The sequence below is a fragment of the Mustela lutreola genome, chromosome 1 (genome assembly GCF_030435805.1).
Source record: "Mustela lutreola isolate mMusLut2 chromosome 1, mMusLut2.pri, whole genome shotgun sequence".
NCBI classification, from domain to species: domain Eukaryota; kingdom Metazoa; phylum Chordata; class Mammalia; order Carnivora; family Mustelidae; genus Mustela; species Mustela lutreola.
The window spans coordinates 271,978,066-271,995,286 of NC_081290.1; the positions used below are offsets into that span (position 1 = coordinate 271,978,066).

Sequence of the window (17,221 nt, forward strand, 5' to 3'; positions counted from 1 at the left end):
GCCTCACATTCACTCTGGAATGAAAGCAATCTTTAAAAGGTGGACAATCTTACAGGTTTCCCACGAGTAGGTCCAAGGGAAGTATAGTGTATTTTGGGACTTGTGACACTGAAATAAAGCATCCAGCCAACCTGGTTTTTGTAAGGAGACTTGGGTTTTTTTAAGTAAGATGAATAGGTCAGCAATTTCTAATGCTTGTGGCAGTTGCTTGTAAGAAGATGGTTGGAATCTTATTAAAAACTACATCTTCATTCTGCTAAAAGTGGGCCTGGCAAAAATCTTAGCAACTAGATCATTTAAGACACTTGAAAAGACACTCTGCTCTACTGGCCCAGCCTGGCTATTTTCTTCTAGATCCAAAAATCCTGAAAAAAGATTTCAGACCCTTGTTTTAAAGAACAGGCAATAACTAGTTGAGAAGTCTAGAGCAAAAATAAGTGGGAAAAAGTGTGGTGACTGGGTCTGTTTCAAACCAAAGTTCAGAAGCTTGAGTAGTCCCCAGAGTCATGCATCTGCTGTGGGATCCTAGGAGATCAACACTTGTCACATGACGATAGCAAATTTGGAATATTTCTAATTAAAATCCACTGTTCAGACATTAATACCAGGCACAAAGCGGAAAAGCATTATTATCCAGCCCCATATTGAGAAAAAGCCAAAAAGATGTACCTGGAAGCTAAACAATAATCCAGATTAGCCTTTCTAGCCTGTAAACCTCAATAAAATCTTATCTCCTCCTGAAAGCTTTTCTGAATTAGAGAGAAATCTCTGCCTACACAATACTGGCCATTTTTGTTAACACAAAACATTGGTCACTTTTTATGTTATCTGGCTATATGTACATAAAGTTTGCTCTGAGTTCAAGTGTTTATAATCCTGTATACTTAGCCATCAATTTTAAGTTGGTACTACATGCCTTTTTTTTTTTTTTTTTAAGGGCTGGTATAGAAGGAGAGGGAGAGAGAAAATCTTAAGCAGGCTGCATGCCCAGCAGAGTCCGATGCAGGGCTGGATCTCATGACCCTGAGATCATGATCTGAGCCGAAACCAAGAGTCGGATGCTTTGCCAACTGAGACATCTGGGCATCCCATCCATCTTCTTTTAAAAATGACAGAAGGGGTCAACTTTTTACTCACATTTTAAATACCCTGCGGTCATGGGACTTAGGATATTGTCATTCATACAACAAACACAAAATAAATAAGGGTGAGGAACACTGATGGGAACTGCAAGGCATATCATTGCCACAGTTATAAACTGTTCCTTTTACAAGTGAGAAAACATGTGCTAGTCAGTCTTTATTGCAGTCTTTTACTACTACAGTCTTTATCTATTATGGGGACAGGCTGAATTATAAAGAACCAATTCATATGTGAAGGGTATTTGCAGTACAAGAATGGGACCAAGCAAATATAGTTTGCAAAAAGAGCTTGTCTTTAATTACAAATAAACCTAAACATCCATCAAGAAGAGAATAGTTAGGGGCACCTGGATGGCTCAGTCAGTTAAACATCTGCTTTGGGCTCAGGTCATGGTCCCAGGGTCCTGGGATTAAACCCCACGTCGGGCTCCCTGCTCAGGCTTCTCCCTCTTCCTTCCCCTCTGCTTGTGCTCACACTCTCTCTCAAATAAACAAAATCATAAAAAAACAGTAGACTACAGTCAATCACACTATGGAACACCACTTTAAAAAAACAGTCTACAAGTACTGGCACAGAAAGATGTCCTTGATCTATCATTCTGTAGGATCTCATCTCTATAAAAAACAAAATGGAGAAAACTATATATAGGTGAGTAAAAACACACATGTATTTGATAGCGCATAGAAAAAAATTTAGAAAGATGGGGCGCCTTGGTCCTGGCTTTGCAATAAAGTTCACAAACCACGAGTTTCCAGTTTTCACTGAGTGCCTACCAGAATGGTGCCCTCCGATGCTCTTCATATATCTATGAAGATAGGTCTTTGTTTGCAAATAATCTGTGCTATGTGACTAAAAAGAAGCCAGCACAATTCCGTCTCTGGGTAGATATTTTAGAGATAATGTCACACACATACACAAGGAGATATGTTTAAAAAAAAAGTTTAAGGGATGCTCAATAGTAAAAATCTAGAAAACTTAATGTTCACTACTAAGGGAATGCCCTACCCGAAACTTGTTTGTACCTGTCTATAAAAACCCTGCACCAACCCAGCTCTGGACCTCTCGGTGTTATCGGCAACGAGCGCCGCAGAGGTCCAGGTTCGAACCTGCAATAAACGACCCTTGCTGATTGGCTTTGACTCACGTCTCTGGTGGTCTTTTAAAGTGGGGGTAATATTCAATTGGCATTTCATGAATAGATAAGAAGATGAGTATGAGTGAATTTTAGAATACTATGTAACAATTAAAAGGAACAAATCAGGGACGCCTTGGTGGCTCAGTTGGTTGGACGACTGCCTTTGGCTCAGGTCATGATCCCGGAGTCCTGGGATCGAGTCCCGCATCGGGCTCCCAGCTCCACGGGGAGTCTGCTTCTCCCTCTGACCTTCTCCTCGTTCATGCTCTCTCTCACTGTCTCTCTCTCAAATAAATAAAAATTTTTTAAAAATCTTAAAAAAAAAGGAACAAATCAATCAAATTGTGTCAGTATGGATTAATAAAAACATAATACTGAATTTCAAAGGGTATAAAATGATGTATGTGGTATGATACCATTTATATAAATACAACTCTTGAAACACAAAACAGGGGTGGCTCAGTCAGTTAAGCATCCAACTCCTGATTTCGACTCCGGTCACAATCTCATGGTCCTCGGATAGAGCCCCACATTAGGCTTCTAGCTCAGCACAGTCTGCTTGGGGTTCTCTCCTTCTCCATATGCCTCTTCCCTCTCTCCCTGCCAGCACTCTCTTTCTCTATAAAGAAAGAAATAAATAAAAATCTTAAAAAAAAAAAAAAACCACAATGATATTTTACTAATATACTAAGTTATAGGGGCGACTGGGTGGCACAGTCACAGTCTGACTCTTAGTTTCGGTCCAGGTCATGATCCCAGGGTCCCGTGATCAAGCTCAGAACTGGGCTCCGCACTCAGTGCAGTCAGCCTGAGACTCTCCCTCTTCCACTGTCCCTGTCCACCCCTGTGCATGCCCTCTCTCTCTCAGATAAATAAAATAGATCTTTTATTTTTATTATTATTATTTTTTAAAAGATTTTATTTATTTATTTGACAGACAGAGATCACAAGTAGGCAGAGAAGCAGGCAGAGAGAGAGGGAGAAGCAGGCTAACCGCTGAGCAGAGAGCCCGATGTGGGGCTCAATCCCGGGACCCTGAGACCACGACCGAGCCAAAAGCAGAGGCCTCAACCCACTGAGCCACCCAGGTGCTCCCTTTTATTATTATTATTATTTTTATTTTTTAATATTTTATTTATTTATTTAATTCATGAGAGACCGAAAAAAAGAGAGGCAGAAGGAGAAGCAGGCTCCTCGCTGAGCAGGGAGCCCTATGTGGGACTCAATCCCAGGACCCTGGGATCATGACCTGAGCCGAAGGTACACGCTTAACCGACTGAACCACCCAGGCACCCAAATCTTTATTTTTTCTTAAAGATTGTATTTATTTAGAGAGAGGTAGAATGAGTAAGTGGTGGGAGAGGCGAAGGGAGAGGAAGAGATAATCAAGCGGCTTCATGTCCAGCAGGGAGCCTGATGAGGACTCCATTTCACAACCCTGAGATCCTGACCTGAGCAGAAATCAAGAGTTTGATGCGTAACCAACTGAGCCACCCAGGCACCCCTAAATAAAATAAATCTTTTAAAAAAGTTATAAAAGACAGACTGCAATTATTTATACAAAATTCTTGATAGGAGTTAACTCTATGTAGAGCAGGAAATATAATTAAGAGAGTCAAAGGGAACTTCAACTTTATCTGCAATGATTTTATTTATAAAAATGGAGCCAAATAGGGCAAAGTAGTTAACAACTCTTAAATCCCAGCTGCTGGCAGACTAATGCTTGTTATATGCATACGTGCCTGTATATATGTATTACGCATTTCTATATTGTTAAAATGTCTAAAAGGCGGGAGAAAGGGGATAGGAAGGCAGGAAGTAAGTAAGCAAGAAGCAAGCAACTAGGGACACAAAAAAAAAGACCTTTGAATTCTTTTCCACAATGTTAATTCTTGTCCAACAAGGTATGGACGAGGCAGTAACTGGCTGAAATGAAATCATTTGGGATATAGAGCCCCCCAGAATTCCAAAGGCGGGCAGAGATGGTCACATTTCATTTACTTGGAATTCCTGACAGATTTTTCCCACAGAAACATGTCCTGGGTCTTACCAGTCAGGTTTCTCCTATGTAAAACCTAAGCTACTGCCCTGGTAGAACAATCCAGCAGGCAGCTGTGAATGGCAGATGGTCACACAAACTTTCTACCCCACCAAAGCAGAGACTCTAAGGCCATGGGCTTCCTGGGTACATACTAGAAACACTCTGTCTGCATCAATGAAATGATGTCCAGCCCCAAGCTTTTCTCTTAGATACTATCTTGATGCCTTCTAACATTTTACCTTGAAGACAAGAAAGGTTTACTTTTAATGACAGGTTACATAAATTTCTGAAAGGGGCCTGTGGCAAAATTTTAGTTTTAAAAAAAGAGATATTTCACAAGGGAAAGCAAAAGGAGATTAAGATATGTTTTAGTCTTGTCTTTTCTGCCAGAACTGTTAAAATGCATTTCTCAGAAAACACTGGACCTGCCACAACACTTCCAGGATGGCTGCAAGCCAGTGGGCATGGTGGTGCACACACACCTTTTTAAGACTGTTGCTGGTCATCATAAGGAAGCATAATAAGATGCTAACTTCTCTCTATGCCCCTTGGGCTATGAGTTAACATCATGAAATAACTTTGCAGTTAACCCTAAGCCATGGGCTTTTGTCACTTATAAAATCATCTACCTTCCCTTCTACTTTCTTGCTTCAATCCCTCTTTTAATGCCAGATTTTTTTTTTTAAGATTTTATTTATTTGAGAGAGAAAGTGCGAGAGAGAGAGAAAGAGAGCATGAGAAGGGAAGAGGTCAGAGGGAGAAACAGACTCCCCATGGAGCTGGAAGCCTGATGTGGATCTCGATCCTAGTACTCTGGGATCATGACCCGAGCCAAAGGCAGTCGCTTAACCAACTGAGCCACCCAGGCACCCGCCAGATTATTTTTAAAAGCAGAGTTTTGATTGTGTCACTCACCTGTTCAAAAAGCTTTAATGGCTACTCATTGCCTAAACAGAGCAGGATCCCCTGGTTTGCTATTCAAGGCCCTCAACAACCTGTCACCTACCTACTTTCTGTGCTTTCTCCCAATTCTTGTTATTCATGTTATTTTGGAAATATGTTTTAAATATATCCCTACTTTTATGCATTTGCTCACACTCTTCCTACTATGCAGATTCTTTCCTCTCTTCTCTAATAAATATTTACTAAAATCCCCTGATCTCCTAGCCCTACTTAAGGACTCTCTTAATCCCTTTTTCTGGAATGCCTTTTCTGATTTCACTAACCTGATATGATTGTCTCTTTGGAAGCCCTAAGCATTTTCCTTAATCTCTCTTATTCTGACATACTCCTTCTGCTCACCTCCTGCCCTCCTGTCCAGGCTGGACACTCTGCCATTTGCGGATTCAGTCCATCAGAGGTTCAACTCAAAATCTACACACCAACCACACTTGTTCTGTACCCACTCAAAACTTTCCCTGAACCTGAATCCCCACAGTATATTGTAAATGGATTCTTTTGAGGGCAAGGATACATATAAATTTTCTCATCTTTAGATGGAGTATCTTGATGCTCTGCTCACAGAAGTTATATAACAACTCCATATTAAATACAGACACCAATGGTTACTTGAACATGTGTGGCCCTCACTACTAGGTTGTTGGCGCCTTAACAGTAAGGACTACCTTAAATCCCTCTGAGAGATTTAAACACCTTTTAGGGACACCTGGGTGGCTCAGTTGGTTGGGCGGCTGCCTTCGGCTCGGGTCATGATCCCAGCGTCCTGGGATCGAGTCCCACATCGGGCTCCTTGCTCCGCAGGGAGCCTGCTTCTCCCTCTGACTCTTCCTTCCACTCTGTCTGCCTGTGCTCGCTCTCATTCACTCTCTCTCTGACAAATAAATAAATAAAATCTTTAAAAAAAAAAAAATAAAAAATAAACACCTTTTAGTCCTGTACCCTACAGAGCACCTGGCAGAAAACACATAGTTGCAACTCAATTTGTTGACTTAGAGCCAAAGTACCTTTGCCTTTGAGAAGTATCCACTCCACCTGCAAAAGGACACTTCCAGAATTCCCAAAACACCTTTGGTTTAGCCATCAAACCACTGCTAAAACTCTAGGAGAGCACCCAATCTCTGGAAACATACAAAGTATAGTACTCAAGGCACTGAGAAATTAATGGTTACATGCAGAGGACTCACTCCAAGAATTTATTTCCTTCATAACTGCAGCCAAAACAAAGCAGGGATGGGCACATGAATAATGTTAAGAAGTTTCTGCCTCTGGCCTCTGGAAGATCCAGGCTGAGAGCGAGCGGTCCCCTTTGTCTGACTCTGCAAGGCTCTTGCCTTAAGGCCAACAGGATTAGCAAAGCCATTTCATGCTCTGAAAAGTCAGAAAAGGAGAGATGGGGAGCTTTTCACTCGAGGAAATGCCTAGTAGTCAGAGATGGTTCTGTTTTTGTTCAAAAGATAAGCAGGGATGCTGAGGTTAAGAAGCAAAATTTCCAACAATGCTTAATGAAAGGTTTGGAGACAATGGACAGAATTAGGCAATGAGATAAATTCCCGAAGAGAGGAGCAGGTGCCAGAGCAAAAATGCAGCAGAGAATCAGCACTAGATGTTTTCATGCATTCAAAATTTTCCATGTATTTAAAATGTCATCAGGACGCCCTGTGAGCACAGACTTGATGCAGCAATTAGGGATGCAGGCTTATCCCTCTTGGCACAAAATACCCACAAATAAGCTCCCAGTATAAAAGTCAAAAGAAAGCAGAAAGAAAAGCTTTACCATAAAAAATTGAGCAGTTGCTACATTCTCTTGGTTTAACACATAATTAACTACAGACCTTCTTATGATGAGGAAAACTAAACTCAAATACTGTATTCAAAGGCACAGAGCCTGCAGAGCCCGAGGTGGAGTTTAAACCTGGGGTCTGCACATGGGGCTTTAGGAGGTTAAAAAACCACTGAAATAGCAAATAAAATTGTGTGTGTGCAATATTATATTGTATATTCTGTTTTCTATATTTTATGGTGCTCTGACATCTTGGTTGCCTTGCCTACTGAGGGACTGCCCCTCCCTGGGCCAGCTAATTCCTAGAGCTAGCAAACAACTTGCCTGCAAGCATGCAAACCAAGGGAACCCATTCTGACAACCCCTTTCCATACTGACAAGCATTCTTTCTTTCAAAAGATTTTATTTTATTTATTTGACAGGGAGAGAGACAGCGAGAGAGGGAACACAAGCAGCAGGAGAGGGAGAAGCAGACTCCCCATGGAGCAGGGCGACTGGAGAGGGAGAGGGAGAAGCAGACTCCCCATGGAGCAGGGCGACTGACGCGGAACTCAATCCCAAGACCCTGGGATCACGACCTGAGTCAAAGGCAGATGCCCAATGACTGAGCCATCTGGCACCCCCGACAATCACTTTCTTTAAGAAATGCTCACACAGCAAACCGGTATTTCCTCTGCCCTAAACTACCCCAGGCCCAAGTATGGACAACCAGGGACCACCTCACAGGCCAGAGCCTGACATCTACTCTCCCCCATTCATTCCTTCTGAAAACCCCAACAGCTCTGGCTCACACTTCCTCCTTACCTCCTTCTGCCTCCTGACTGACTGTGACACTTCCCCATGTGGCCCTGCACAGTATTGGTGTATCCCTTTACTCTAGGAATTTTAAGTAACAAACTTTTTTTTTTTTTTTTTTAATGGCAACTATCTCTGCTACTGTTGACCTTATGATACCTGAATGAAAAACAAAATCCTGGGTACATTTTAATATAGCTATGTGTACACCTTTTATTCTGAGAGGAAAGTCCAAGCTTTAAACATACATTCTCACAGAGTTCACTGTCCTTTAAAAGAGTAAGAACTAGGGACTTACATGTTTCATGTCACACTCGAGCTCTAGTTCAGTGGAAGAGGACGTATCACTGATGAAGTCTTTCTGGGGCACATGTATAGATAGGTAGTTGTTCTTCGAGTGCCAAGAGAAAATGGAAACTGCAGAGAGCTTTGTTTATTTCCTGTTTTTCTTGGCTCTCTGCAATGCAGGGGTCAGAAGGCAAGGGAGTATAAAGGGAGAAGGTTCATAAATCCCTGAAGTGGAAATGGTGGTGATAAATTAGCATTTCTCTCAAATAATGCAAAACTTGTGAAATGCTTAAACACCCACAGGGTTTAGGAGATTAGAGACTGTCTATGTTATGTTCACATTGTGCCAATCAACAACAGTATCACTGGCAAAGAGATAAAGGCTTGGCCTTCGACCTCACTAAGGCTGACAAAGATAGAGATTTTTTAGACCAAAGTACAGAGTCTTGAGACATGCCCAGAATAAAGAGCAGTGATCTCAAAACAGAAAGCTTTTTGATGGCCAAGTGAGGACTGAATATTAAACAGATATCTATCAAACATAGCACTGTGGAAGATGTATATAAAATGGTAATAAGATGTTCTTCTTCCTGGCTCGGAGCCTATAATCCATTTGGAGAGATAAGACCTATATCAAAAACATCACAAACAAGAAAAGACAATGTAAGTGTTTAATGAGTAGTGCGGACAACCAGAGCCACAGCTGTTTAGGAGGGGTCCCTGGGCTTGGGGAGGGGAGACCTGGAAAACTTAGGGTGGAAACAGGAGTTGGGCTTAAAGGAAGGAGCAATAGGATTTGGAAATTAGGACAGGAGACGGTGGCTTCAAGGTGGAAAGAGGTTACTGCTCAAGGCACTTCAGGGTTCAAGGGCTATTATCAGTTTCGTAGAAGCAAAGGCTCATATAAAGAATAGAAAAGTCAGGCTGAAAAAAAGACAAGGAATTTGTCATCTGTGCAGCAGGAAATAGAAATCCTTTGAAGTTTTTGAGTAAGGGAATTACAAAGTGGATAGCTTTTAAATTTTAATTTTTATCAAAGCACTACATACACATAATTTTAAGTTAAGAGTATTACAAGACTAATAAAGTCAAGTAGCAGCCTCTTGCCCCATCCTCTCCCCTGATTTCTGCTCTCCAGAAGCAACTGCTTTTCAAATCTTTCAGTGGTTTTTCTTTGGATAATTAACTGTCATATTTCTACTGTCACTAAATTTTCCATTTAGGCTATTATCTACCGGCTTCCTATGATGGGAGATGATTTCTCCCACCCGTTTTCCTCCCCCATTCTTCCAAAATAGCTATAATACATTTTTAGGTTAAATAATGCTAATTATTTACAGTACTAAGACTGTACAAGTATTCACAGCATACAGGAATGTATAGTAAACTTGTATTTCCTTTCACATACAGTTTGGTTTCTTCTGCAGGAGAAAGGCTCTTGTCACTCACTACTCATCTCCCTCCCTTTCCCTTTCTCTTTACACAATGAGAAGTATTTTTGTCTAATTTCTTCACTGTCATTTTAGAGGGGATTTAGGAGAGGGTGGAGAAGAACACAGGTGTTCATTCCTTCATGTTTACCAGAAGTCTGGTCACATTTCATGAAGAGCACTCTGGCAAGGATTCCAGAAGTGGGATGACAATAAGCAGGGCACCACCAGTTAACAGAATCAGGGTTAGAACAGTGAGATGAGACAGGCAGGAACAATGAGAGATTCCATCAGTGATGAACCATCTGAACATGGCAGAAGAATAGAGTATGGCAGAGCTAGTAAGAAGTAAGAATATAGGGGTGTCTCAGTGGCTCAGTTGGTTAGGCGTCTGCCTTCGGCTCAGGTCATGATCCCAGGGTCCTGGGATTGAGCTCCACACTGGGCTCCCTGCTCAGAGGAGAACCTGCTTCTCCCTCTTCCTCTGCCTACCCCCAGCTTGTGTGCTCTTTCTCTCTCTATCTCAAATAAATAAATAAAATCTTTAGGAAAAAAAATCTATAAAAACTCAGAGGGCTAGGAATTGGGGTCAAGAAGAATGTTGGAGGCAGCAAAAGCAGGGAGGGGGGAAACGTTATAAAAAAATAAAGTTTGGTTTTTGACACATTAAACAGAGGATGGCTGTGGGCCATTCAAAGTGAAAAGAATTTATTAAAATGTCTGAGTTATTGGGGCACCTGGGTAGAGGCGCCTGCTTCTCCCTCTCCCCCTCCTCGATCTGGCCCTCCACTCATGCTCTCTCTCAAATAAATAAAATCTTAAAAGAAAAAAAATGAATATAAATCACAGTGATCAGTTATATCAGAATGCAAGGTATGGATATTAGATGACTGTAACTTTAAAAAATGTTGCTATATGTTGCCATGTCTTACTCTTAGATTTATTGTACTGCCAAGAAAACTTATCTTCACATTGTACTCAGGCTATACAGTGTATTTAGAATATTTTTCCTGTCTTCTCATATTTGTGTATATATTTTCTCTCTCCTGCTAGGTTATTAGTTCCCTCAAGTTAGGAACCTTGTTGGTTTTTTGTATTTTTTTCCATATTTTGAGTCCGCAGCACTTCTGCCATAGCCTATTTTGCTATAATGCAAGGGTTATATTCCTAAGACATTCAAAGTAATAAAAAAAAAAAAAATCCTGTTATCAAAACAATGGTTTAATTGTGGGGAGGAAGGGTTAGGAGCTAGAGAGTTTAACCTACACCCAAACCCATTACCTGGGGCACTTTATAAATTAAAGTATGTTACACCTCTCTGTGTAGAAGTACAAAGCCTAACCCAACGAAATGTAACATCTGTTTCCATCTGATTCCATCTTTATTGTCCTTACGAGTGATGCATGGGCCTTCTTGGTTCGTGTCACTACCAGCACACACTGCCTCCTGCGCAGGTTTCTCCCTGAGACAGCACTGGTCAGAGGGCACCCTGTGTACTTCTCACCGGCCTGTGCCCTGGGAGTAGAGCATTCATGTTTTTCCTAAGACAACCGCATGTTTAACTCCGCATGTTCAGATTCCAGTTTCCTAACTGATACAATTTACGTTATAAGAATTTGCATTTTTAAGTTCTTATACATTGTTATCACTCAATGCATATCATTAAATTAGCTAAAAGCTCACAAAACCCTTTCTCTCTTCGGTACTAAGGTGACTTTAGAGCTGCTTCAAATTCTTGGGACAAGTATTTGAAGAATATATAGTTAGGCTGAGTGAAGCAGTTTTTTAAGATTTCCTCTTTACTTTAGTTCTACTGATCTGCTCTCAACTTTCATCTATAAGAATATGGATGATCTCTTACCTTTTTTGTTCTGTCACAATTATTTAGCTCCTAAATCAGTGACTTTCTCCTACTTCTCATTCATTCTCTTTGACTTGTCTTTTTTATTAACGCAAGTATACATCACATGTAAAATTCACCTTTTCAAGGTACACACTTCAGTGGTTTTTAGTATATTCATGGAGTTATGCACCCATCACCACTATGTAATTCCAGAATATTTTCATTATACCAAACAGAAATCCCGTACACGTGAGCAGTTGCTTCTTAGTCCTCTCTTCACACCCGGCCCCTGGCAGCTACTTTCTGTCTCTTTGGATTTGCCTCTCCTGGACATTTCACATAGATGGAATCATACAATATGCAGCCTTTTGTGTGTGGCTCCTTTCATTTAGCATCATATTTTCTGTGTTCATCCATGTCGTAGCATGGATCAGTATTTCATTTCTTCTTGTGGCTGAATAATAGTCCATTGTATAGATATACCGCAGTTTATTTACCCACTTATCAGCTGATGGACATCTGAATAGTTTCCACTCTTTGACTTGTTATAAATAATGCTCTATGAACACTGGTGTACAAGTTTTTGTGTGGACACATGTTTTCAGTTGTCTTGGCTAAACAGCTAGGAGTGGAACTACTGGTTCATATGGTAAGTCTGTGTTTAACTTGTTCAATGACTTCTCCCTCTCTTAAACAGTGTCCCTTTGATCACCTCCCTTTGAAAAGCTTTCCTTTCCTCTTGCCCACTAGCTCCACCCCAGCTTTCCTGTTTGCTTTTGTCTTCTTCAGTTTTCTGAGTTGTCACTTTAATGAAAATAACCCAGACATACATATATATATATATTTTTTTTTTTTTGAAGATTTTATTTATCTGAGAAAGAGAGGTTGTAAGCAGAGTTAGTGGGGAGGAAAGGGAGAAGCAGACTCCCCAGTGAGCAGGGTCCTCAACTCAGGGCTTGATCCTAGAACCCCAGGATCATGACCTGAGCCAAAGGCAGCCTCTTAACCTACTGAGCCACCAAGACATCCTTTATATTCGTTTTTCAAAAATATGTAGCAAAATACTTTTACACTAATCAGTTATATAAGTAAGACTTATACTATCTTCTAATGAAAATTTCATAATTGCTACCATTTTCTGAATGTGTCGAGGGTCACAACAAGTTCTCATTCAATAGAAGAGTCTCATTAAACCTTCACAGTTACCTTAAAGGAAGTTTGGTTATTCATTAGACAAAGACTTATTGAGTGCCTACTTCATGCCAGACAATAAACAAAACAGACTAAAATTCCTGCCTTCATGGCAATTATATTCTGGGAGGAAGAAGAGGACGAAGAGAAACATAACGGAAATGAGTTCACCACATAGCATGTGAAATTACATCAAGTACCATGGAGAACTACACAACAGGGAAGAGAAATGGAAAAGGGAAGGGGTGGGGGGTTGGCAATTTAAATAAATAGGGTAGTCACTGAAAGGTGTTACTGAACCCCGATTCTATAGATGAGGAAAATGAAGCTCAGATAAGTTAAACAACTTTCCCATGGTCACCCAGTTAGAAGTGAGAGGAAATTTGAATTCAGCTGCCCTTATTACAAAGCTATACGGCCTCTCCCCAACCTAGTAATAAATTCAGTTACAAAAGTTTACTTTATCAGCTATTTCCTTATGATTATGTTGGCATTTTATATCTCTCAAAGGGGTTAAGAAGTAACTTTTTATTTCAATATTTGAGGTTTCACTTCACAACCACATTAACTTTTACCAAGGGATGGCAAATGGCCGAAGATCTTTGATTGATGCTAAATTCTTGGAAAAGAGGTTAAAATAATAATTAGCCAGGCATAGTCAGGACATGTCACGGACTACATTCAGCCTGAGAAGATGATATGCAAACCCTGTACAGGCACTACCTCCCTCCTTACTGCATCTGTGACCACCTCTATTGTGTTCTGGAAGTATTTATTTTATGTCCCAAGGGTGCCTATTCCTAGCACAAGTCAGATGTTCTCTAGTGACTCCTTTTATTAAGCCGAGATGGATCCTTCTCAGCCACCTGAGCCTGTCCCTCAACATTGAGGTGTTCCTGTCACCAGAACATCCAAAGTTGGCAGTCCCAGTGTGTCTTAAGTAGTTTAGGTACTGCAAATAACCCGAGTGCTAAGGCATAGATCTACTTTCATTCCTTTTGACTTCAGATAATATCTTTTCCAAAGGAAGTTAGAGTACTTTGCCACTTTCTCCTACTTAATCCCTACAAGGAACATGGAGGTAAGCACCACATCCTCTCCTGTCAAGTGGACAAAAAGACTAAATGACTCATTTAAATTATATAGTGAAGGACAATGACAAGGACAACAGCCAGGCTGTCAGCTTCCTTTTTTATTTATTTCTTTCAGAGAGAGAGAGAGAGAGAGAGAGAGAGAGAATACTGAGAGAGGGAACACAGCAGCAGGGGTGGGAAAGGGAGAAGCAAGTTTCCTGCTGAGCAGGGAGCCTGACGCAGGGCTCAATCCTAGGACCCTGAGCCTGGGTTCATGACCTGAGGCAAAGGCAGGTGCGTAACAACTGAGCCACTCAGGCAGCCCCAGGCTGTCAACTTCTAATTCAGCTTCCCACACACAAGATCAGTAGTTTCCAAGTCTTTTTATGTTCCCAACATACAGCCAGGTACTATATTTTAGGGCAGTTTATTTGAAGGGGTTAAAAGACTCAAAACAACACTCAAGTCAACAATAATAAAAACAGTCACTATTGTAATAAGACAATACCTCATGGTGCCTATCTTGTGGACTTTGGTACTATGTCAATGAGCAGACTATTGTCCCAAGTCTAGACTCTTCATGCACCTACTCACCAGGCTAACTTGGCACAGGTTCTGGGAAACACAAGTTCTTCTTTTGGCACCAGCCTCTTACCTCTTACTCCTACCAACCTGTATCCTACTCTAGAACACAAGTGACTTCCTCAGTCCCTAAATCAACAATTAAAAAAAAAAAAATTAGCAAATGTGATTTCTGTACACTGATCTCAACTTGGTGGCATGCCAGTGTGTTAGGCCATGCAACAAAAGTCTGCCTGCCTACAGGAAAGGAAAGCTGCCTCAACTAAGAAGTCAACTTAAATTTAGTGGTTAATTAAAACTTTAATGCAACATTACTGGGAAGTAAACGACTGACAAACAATGCCAAAGGCCCTCATGAAGGGCTACATCCTCCGATATCCTAACAGAATGACTGCTTTTGTGATAGTCAGGAAGAGAAGACTGACTTGATCGAAGGGAGCCAAAGCTGGAAAGACACTACACTTCTCCAAAAAAGCTGGTTGAGGAAAAGGAGACGAATGAAGACTGGTTTGAGTAGCAGGAACTTCAGGTGTGGTGAAGAGATACAGAGAAAACCAGAGAAGTGATAGCTTGCATTTCTGTAACACATTTGATAGGATAAATATTCTATTGACATCTTTTGGGTTAAAGCTTTGTCATAGAACAAAGCTAATTATTTTCCAATTACTTGTGGGAAAATTTTGACAGTGATGTAATGAATCACCTAAAATCTAGTACTTCTGGATACAGAGTAACAAAGTACTGAAAAGTTAGGAAAATAATTGAACCTGGAAGGATTCTTAATGAAGTTAACTTAATTTTTTTCCTGTTAAAAATTTCCCAGCACTTAATATAGGACCTAGCACAGAGTAGCATTCAAAAACAATATTCCGGGGCGCCTGGGTGGCTCAGTGGGTTGAGCCGCTGCCTTCGGCTCAGGTCATGATCTCAGGGTCCTGGGATCGAGTCCCGCATCGGGCTCTCTGCTCAGCAGGGAGCCTGCTTCCTTCTCTCTCTCTGCCTGCCTCTCAGTGTACTTGTAATTTCTCTCTGTCAAATAAATAAATAAAATCTTTAAAAAAAAAAAAAAAAAACAATATTCCACTGAATTTATTACACACAAATGTGAGAACAAGACTATATTATCCATTCAAATAGCAATGGATGGAGTAATAAAATCAGTTTTGGTATTTTTTCCTATTGATTAATTTCATAATGAAGTTAGTAAATATTAGAACCACTGAGGTAAAATAGTTTTCAATGAATAAGAAAATAAATGAAAAAATAATTGTTCTGAGACATAAGATCAATATGAACACAATAGACCCATTCATATACTTCTCAAGTTCAAAAAGAAACCTTATTTCTACCTCAAATTCTACTCTTTGTTCTAGTGTAGCTATACTGTCTGTTGGGTGGGGTGGGAGGGCCTACAAAGGACAAGTACTCATACGAGATTTTTCTCCATGGCTGGCAGAGAAGACTAGGCTCAAGAAGAAACACAGTCCTGGTTCACGAAGGGTATCTAATCCCTATCTACCTTTTTCTAAGGAGATCCTGGATATGCTCTTTACAGCAGAAAGATGAAAAGAAAAAAGCAAAAGTCAAGAAAGCTCAGAAGAGAAGCAACACAGTATAGAGTTAAGAAATGGAAATTTTAAAGCTCAACTTGGGATGTTACACAGATCTATAACATGAGGACGGGACCACACTATGTTCTCATAGATCAACCTGAGTGCACAGAGGAGAGGAGAAAATGAGTTGAGGTTGATTGAATACATTGTTAAATGGGAAAAAAGTCTTATCAAGAGCATAAATAAAACATATAAGTAATAAAGTACATTAGATCCTTCTGAGAGTGGAATAGGAACCCAATTAACTTTAAATCCTAGTCAACCTAGGTGGCAGGCAGACTCCAAGGCTCACTGCTAGGTATAATCTGGAATACAAAGGATTAAGCAGGATTAAAAGAATTCAAACCTTTGGTTTCTCTAAAGCAAGCAGTAGTACAGGTGACTCGTTGAGACTTGCTAATGTTCAACATTTAAGAACACCAAAGCCAAAGGAGACTAAGTAAAGACTCAACTGTTTAATGCCTAGGTCCGAGGCTGAAAAAGGAGAAAAGAGGCATGCATGTCTCTGGGAGGTAGGCTGAACCTTAATCTCACCTGTATTCGTTTACAATGGTCTTTGATTGAGCTTATTAATCACACACAAAAAAGCTCCTCCTAGCTCAGTAGGCTAAGCATCTGCCTTCCAGTGCAGGTCAGGATCTCATGATCCTGGGATCACGCCCCTGGGTGGGCTCCCTGCTCAGTGGGAAGTCTGAGTCTCCCTCTGTCTCTGCCCCTCCCCACTGCTCCTGCTCTCTCTTTTTCTCTCTCTCAAATAAATATTTAAAAAGGAAAAAGAAAAAGCCCCTCCCATCACAAACTGCCCACAGAAGGGAAGACAGAAGCTATAAGAGGAGCTCTGAGCATAATTCAATGTGCCACAATTATGAGACTGACACGCTATCTACTGCGCTGACGAGGCACCTCAATGTGCCACAATTAAAAGGCCTAAGGATTCAAAATTCTCACATTTTTTCCTTCAGAGACCAGGCCCTTAGGCCATTCCCAGTTTGATAGTTTGTTTCAGTTATACTCCTCACACAAAAATTATGAGTCATGTAAAATTGTAAAATGCAAAATAGTCAAATTATGACCAACATTGCTTAGTTCTTGATATTAAGAATCCCCTAACTTCTGGGGCTGCTGGGTAGCTCAGCTGGTTAAGCGTCTGCCTTCAGCTCAGGTCATGATCATGGGGTCCCGGGATCAAGTCCCACATGGGGCTCCCTGCTTGGCAGGGAGTCTGCTGTTCTCTCTCCCTCTACCACTCCCCTGCTAGTGCACTCTCTCAAATAAATAAGATCTGGGGGGAAAAATTCTTTCTTTAAAAAAATAAAGAATTCCATAATTTCTTATCATATACTTTTC

The 17,221-nt window shown here is 40.8% G+C and overlaps 1 protein-coding gene across 8 annotated transcripts in view; it reads right to left on the reverse strand.

Moving 5' to 3' along the window:
• The window catches only part of AMBRA1 (autophagy and beclin 1 regulator 1), a 177,815-nt gene that overhangs the window by 57,747 nt on the left and 102,847 nt on the right, over window positions 1–17,221 (reverse strand). The window lies entirely within an intron of this gene.